General features: G+C 42.6%; 1 protein-coding gene across 3 annotated transcripts in view; it reads right to left on the minus strand.

The window, feature by feature from the left end:
* LAT2 (linker for activation of T-cells family member 2) overlaps positions 1 to 1,424 on the minus strand; it is a 65,633-nt gene extending 64,209 nt beyond the window's left edge. For all 3 annotated transcript variants that reach the window (XM_019511418.1, XM_019511417.1, XM_019511415.1), the window contains exon 1: positions 1,303 to 1,424. The gene's annotated coding sequence lies outside the window, so the exon portion shown is untranslated. The remainder of the gene's footprint in view (positions 1 to 1,302) is intronic.
* Positions 1,425 to 7,011: the final 5,587 nt, after the last annotated feature.

The raw sequence follows: 7,011 nt of genomic DNA on the forward strand, positions 1-7,011 counted from the left end.
GACCAAGCTGCTCAGAAAGTTCAAGGATGACTGAAGCAGCAAGCATTATGAAAAGGATGTGAAAGATTGTCCTGTTGCAAATTAGCTTGTTTATTTATACATCATGAAACACTCTGGAGCCCTCCATTGAAGATGCTATCTGTCTTCATAGGCAGGCAAGGTGCTTTGGGTAGATGTGATATCTTTTACTGGACCGACTGAGTAGATGGAAAAAAGTGCTTTGCGGGCTTTTGGGCACAATCACCCTTCTTTGGGCGTAGGCAGCCTCTGCCGTTCAGAGACTTCCTATGCCTGAAGAAGGGCAATTGCGACCAAAAGTTTGCAAAGCACTTCTTTCCGATTACTCAGTTGCTTTAATAAAAGATATCACATCTACCCAAAGAACCTTGCCTCCCTATGTCCTTAGGCTTACAAAGCTACAGCCAAAAGCCTCATCTCTTCATGCCACAAGAACTACATCCTTAACTAAAAACGTGCTGTGCAACTGTCTTCCATTTGCCTGGAGCTCAGCAAAGTAGAAGACATGTGGTACGACTAACTCTTACCAGGGCTTTTAGTAGGAAAGCCATATTGCAGCATTAAGTAGTGCATGTGTAGGGAATAAAAGCTTCTATTTAATTTTTGTCCATCATTTCAAAATAGGCATCTCGTAACCAATGTGTCGTATTGAATTCCCTAGTAATTAGCTCATTTTGCTAAATATCTGGGGTACTACTCACCAATTCTATACTGTAGCATCATTTTTTTTTTTTTTTTTTTCACCCGACTAATTTCAAGACCAGTTTAGAAGCTGCAAAAAAGTCCCCCTCACCCCCCGCCAGGAGAGAGAGAAAGGAAGAAGGCAGATATGCTGGGATCCCTGACATCCTAAAGTAGATGGCTGTGGCCAAATGTATAGAGGACAGCTAGAGAAGCATAGCTTATTCCTCACATAAGGACCCCATCAAACCTAGGATCTATTGCCTTTCTCCTCCTCTCCCAGTAAGGTGCGATACATGAGAAATGTAATAGAAGTAACCAGAGCCAGGACTAATCTGTAGGTTGATGGGGAAGGGCTCTTTCCCCATGCCAATGGGGCTAAACACAGATAACAGGAGGCTGGGAAAACTGCATGCAAACTTTGCACACAGTACTGCTGTAAGTTGATCATTGTGGACCCCATCTACAGCCCCAACTGCAGTGCGGTCCAATCCAAAGCTCATTGCAACGAACCAACAGATTCTTGCAGGCATCGCAGTGGGCTCTGGAGGCAATGCCTGCCACATCCCCCACCACTTCTTTCCCTCCTCAGGCCCATCTTACCTGCAGCATCAGTCTGCTCTCTCTGGCTTTCCCAGCCGCATTACGTCTCTCAAATGCTGCCAGCAAGACTGGAGTAAGTTCCTCCTCAGGATTGTAAGCAGGGCTCCGGTTTCCTGTCACCATCTGAATCACTAAACCCAACATCCGCTGAAGCGCCGGACAGCCCCCTTCAGTTGAGACAGACCAGCTCACTTCTCTGACAGACTCACCCCAGATGGTTGTAATGCAAGCATGTTTGCCAGGCAAGGGGAAGAGACTCAAACCGCAGTAAACGTGCGCATTGCCCCAGCCATCACTACAACACTTTAGGCTTTGACTCGTTACCGAGCTGTTTCCCCCGGCAAAGAATCTAGTACTAGAAATGAATGATGCTCACGAATTCTGTAAGTATGATTCGTATTACTATGAGATCCCTAGTTAAGTTCAAGCTCAGGTGCCTAGGTGCTGTAAACAGGCAGAAAGAAGTAGCCCAGAGTTCAATAATAAGCTCAGAAGCAGACAAGGGACAAAGGAAGAGTCTCTTTTACAGACATGGACAAAGAGGCATGGAAGATTAAGGGACTTGCCCACAATCACAAAGGCAGGCAGTGGAAGAAATCAGAACTTAACCATGAGCCAAACTGTGGTCTGACATCTTACACTGGGAGAGACTTCCCTTCTCATTTCAGCCTCTTTCACCATTGGGTGCCTGGGAGTATCACAAGTATTGCGTGATGGACTTGTACAAAAAGTCTGATGAATGTTGTTTTTCTTCTTCTTCTTCTTCTTCTAAGATATAATTTCTGCTTTAGACACTGGGAAGAGTGTGTAAACCTACCACCAGAGGATTGATTTACTGGTTCTGAGCTTTTCAGTGATGACAAGACATGCGCTCTGGGTTAGAAACAGTGAGTACATTTCACATAGCAAACACCTATTTGATCTCTTCAGGAATGCAATTAAAATTATTTTTGTTGCATCACATCATAAAGGCACCCTGATTGCTGTATCATGTCCCCTTGAATTCAGCTACACATGCATTTTACTTACTTCAGTAATTTCATACTTGCTTGTCAGCAAAAGAAATGCCTTTTTAAGTGTGACACATTTAACAGTTTAATTACAGTGTTCAGAATGGCATACCAAGGATTTGTAAATACATAACTGAGTAGAGATGTGGCAGTTTTCTCACATCTATTATTGAAACAGACCACCAATTTTGGGACAAGGAGTATGCTAGCAAAGCAAGCATCAAGAAAATCACTGAGGCATATAAGCCATTATACGGTCCAAATAAAAAGCATTTGCTTCTATGAGTCTTTTTCCAAGCTCCAGATATGGAAAGCTGAACTGGAAGCATCATAGATACCTGAAGAACCCGAGAAGCAGGACATGGATTAGCATTTTGCTTATTACTTGATCACGGGCAGAGCCTATCAAAGGGTTGCTACAAAAGGAAGTTTACTGCATAACATTCAACGTTCTTCTGAGGGATGGCACGGCAGCACGCACTTTAACTGGGCAATTTTCATGCAATGCCAGACTGCTCAGCTATTCAGGTGCTTTCCAGCAGCCTTTGAGGGGGCATACATCTTTTAAAAAATACAAAAAGAAAGCAAATATTTGCATAACTATTTAAGCACAACTTACAACCTCTTCCATTGCGTGGGGAGAAATAAGGGACTTTGTAAATGTAGCTGAGCAGCTGCATGTTCCAAGTGGACTGAAGACCACAATGGCTTTGTTTTGTTTTCTTCCATATTACAAACACAGCAATATTTCAAATTGGATGCTCTGTGCTTTCAGATGGCTTCTCTGCTACTTCCTGTAGATTTAGATGCAGCTCACTTTAAATTGCTGTTGGTAGGAGTCTCCCACTGTAACAAGCATGCTTTGCACTTGGAACCAGGTTCTCTATAGCACGCACCCGCAGGCTGGGCAAACGGTACTCCCACATTTGAACGATAGTGTTTCACACCCACAACACGCAGGGGTAGATTGACCGCCAACAGTACAAAGCACTGGAACTTCAGACCCGTGCTGAACTCTAGTGTCTCCCTCCAGAGGCTGCAGTCACAGTCTGCATTTTCCCAAGAGAAAAATGAACATGCACGTAACAGACTTTCTAACTCGACTGGAATTTAACGGTTGTAGCAACAGGGTCAGTTGCAACAAACTATTTACCAAGCCTCATGGTAATGATAATGGCCTGCAGCACTGGTTAATTCCATGGAGTTTGCATCCATCCCTCCTCATCTCTTTCTTCTCCAGCCACCCAGACTGAAGACTGACTGCTTTTAAGATATTAGAGATAGGGAAGAGGCCAGCTCTTTGGCTGTTAGCAGCATCCGACAGCATTCGGGAGACAGCTATTCCCTCCCAGCAGTTACTAGGCTAAATACTTTGATCTTTGCAGGGCAAGGGGGGCAGCATTCCCACTGCCTGAAAGATCCTGCTTTCAAGTAGTTGGGTTCATTTCCCTCTTCTCTCCGTTAATCCCCGTCTCAGCTGAAGCAACTTCTCAAGCCATTGGTCTTTAAGCAGAGGTCACAAGCTTTCATTTATTACAAACGGCTTAAAAAAAAAAATTTGCCTGCTTTATTCCTTGTGAAGTCCATTCATTTCAAACCTTTACAAGACAAAATGCACCTTCTTTGCTTTTCTGGACCAGTCCTGACCTGTATATTTTCAGTTTGTGTCCAGCACACATGTATTCAAGCCAGTTCGATGGCAAAATGTTGATTGGATATAATACCTATAAAAACACTAAAAGAGTCGGTACCCATTTTCAACATGTGCCCTTGATAAGAGTCCCAATTCAGTGAGGAAAGATTACAAAGACTCAAGCATGAAGATTCTTGCTCTGAAAATGTGGTGTGTGCATCTTCTGCGTCACACAGAAGCAGTGAATGGTCAATGGCTGTAGCCCTACTTGAATGGGCTAGCCATGACTACAGCTGTTCTGCAGTTTCTCATGAAGCATAAAAAGAACTATGATTTAAGTCAAAACCTCTCCAAAGAAACATACCACCTCATAAAAGCTTTTGTTAGCAAAACCACAGGGGCGAGGCCCTTCTCTTCCAAGTACTCCGACAGGTTGAAAACTCACAATTCAAGTCTCTGATTTGCGCTGGACATCCCTGGGCACCAAGATACTGGCTATATTTCTTCCAGTGGTCTCATGTTCATTGTGAAGAATTATTTTCTGACCTACTGAGCACGTTTGCAGACAACAGCACAGAAATTAACTAAGCTTAAGATGGCACCTGCTATCCCCACTGTACAGCTCACATCTTGACCTCACGGAGATGTTACTGAAAGTAGCTAGGCTATGGATGAAGATGTTATGCTACCCCCCAGTGGTTAAAGCAGCCACTGGCAAAAGACTGAAGCTAATATTTGCAGTAGATTTGTGGAAACTTATAATGAAACAACCCAGTCACAAAATATATCATCTCAAGACTATACAGATGCAGTAGCTTCAGTAAGTGCTATGCGTTTCTTGCTAAGACCTCTGAGCAAATCTTATAGACAAAAAACAAATTTCTGAGTTGAACACAAAATGCTAGCAAGGTTTGAATGCCTTTATTGGGTTTTCATACAGCAAGAAGAAAGTTACACAGTTCATTACAGTACAGATTCTTGTAGGGGTTTATAAGTGCTTACTAATTTTTGGTTAGATTCAGAATATAGCAGAGGCTCTTGGGAGCAAGGAGTGCACAGTCAGTCTCAGATAGCAGGAAGTACTGCCCTACTGTGCTGAACAGCAACTTGCTAAGTCAAAAGCTGCCAGGCAAAAAATTTAAACTACATGCAGTGTTTGGCAAAGGCAGCATATTCAAAACATCGGCCCTGGGCTACCCTTTAGGGCTTTACACAAGAGCTTGTGATTTTCAAGGTAGCAGATCTATTGAAAACCAAGATGCTTCAGCCCATGAATATTGTTGTTTCAAGCAGGACAGAAGTATCCAAGAAACCACCGATCCAAGTTGTACCTTGCAGCTGATCATGCAAAATTAAGTGACAGCAAGTCCTATTGATTGCATAAAAGGTGAACCATAACTGCTTTGTATTATAGTATTAGTGCAGCTCTTTTCACTTGAAATGAAACACCCTGTGACCCAATGACAACTATTATACCACAATCATAGTGCAAAGGTAGGCTCAACCCTGCATCTTTTGCACTCTTAGGCAGCATCCTATTCAACTCAGGTGTGATATGGAGGCATCAGTAAGAAAAAGAAGAAAAAAAAAAGTCACATTCTTTAAATGTGAGGGAGAAGTCCAAATAATGAAGTATTATCTAAGCCAGTGGTTCTCAAACTTTTTTTTTTCGTGGACCACTTGAAAATTGCCGAGGGTCTCGGTGGACCACTTAAGCTATTTTTGTTCTACAAATCAAAGCACACAACTCATAATTTTAGTATCAGCAGTCTTACCTTTCTAATGTAATGGATGTGCCAGTTTTTTTGAGCAAAGTTCTGGGAACTCAGATGTAATGTTTGTCAGCTTTCGCCTCAGGTCACCTTTCTGTGGATCACCTGAATGGAGTTCATGAACCAGTGGTGGTCTATGGACCAGTTTGAGAACTTCTGATCTAAGCCACATCAGAGGGGGGAGTGGGGAATAGTAGCTGGTTGCCCAAAATATCCTTGGGCTATTAATCCTTCTAGCCCAACTTAAGAAGCTTCAGTGCTGTGCTGTTAGGACCTACAGTCAGTTTCAGGGCTGCTGTCAGTCACAAAACTTCTTGTAACGGGGGAAAGGTCTTTCGGCTAAAGACTTAATGAAGTGCCAACAGCTGAGCACATGCTGTTCCTCCATGAATTAGCCAGCAAGGCTAGCTGGATTTAAACCATGCAAATAGCACTAAGCCATTTAGATGGCTACCACCATTACTTATAAGCATTTTAAAGAGGCCCTGTCTAGCCAAAAGTAGGACTCACACTAAATCGTAGAACTAAAGCCATTAGAAAACCAAGCAGCCTTGTAAAACCCAATGTTACTATGAACCTGATGTGGGAGTCAGACCTCTGGTGCTGAAAGGTTAAGTTACAGCAAGTCTGCTGTAGTTACAGCAAATCTGCCCTTTGGGGGTTGGGGCTAGACCTGATAGATCTTGAGGTCCCTTCCAGCCCTAATGTCTATGAAATCTATTAAACCAATCACTAAACACTTCAAACTTTACTTCAAATGCTGCTCCCAGGTCTAGCTAATTTCTGCCATTATTTCTTCCCTTCCATTAAAGTATTTAACTTCCAAGGTAAGCTGCTGGATATGTAGATAATCAATAATCCTGTACCAACTCTCCATAGCCAGAAAGGTCGAGATAACATAGTACAGGATGCTCTCAAAAGTTCCCTGAAGGACAAATTGATGGCCTTAAAATCCTGGAGCAGAATAAATTGCATGTAACGTGGGGAATTTAGCCAGCAGGGAACTAAACACTTAAGAATGAAAAGCAATTCAGTATCTAAGCACTTACGCAAAATTCCTATTTCCAGAATTAAGTACAAGCATTAATCTACTTTATACCAAGAAAGTCAACTCACAGTCCGAAGCCAACCAAATGTCTGCGAGTGCCCCAATGGGATACTTGGTTCTGCATTAGGAAATAAGAACTTACTGGTGTATATATCCTGCGTATCTTTATGCCTGTAGTGGTAACTGAAATTTGCTAACAAATAAAGTCCGTGGCCTTTACAACACAACCCTAAGAAAATAAATCAA

The sequence above is a fragment of the Gavialis gangeticus genome, unplaced genomic scaffold (genome assembly GCF_001723915.1).
Source record: "Gavialis gangeticus isolate Ggan-Ray unplaced genomic scaffold, GavGan_comp1, whole genome shotgun sequence".
Classification (NCBI taxonomy): Eukaryota; Metazoa; Chordata; order Crocodylia; family Gavialidae; genus Gavialis; species Gavialis gangeticus.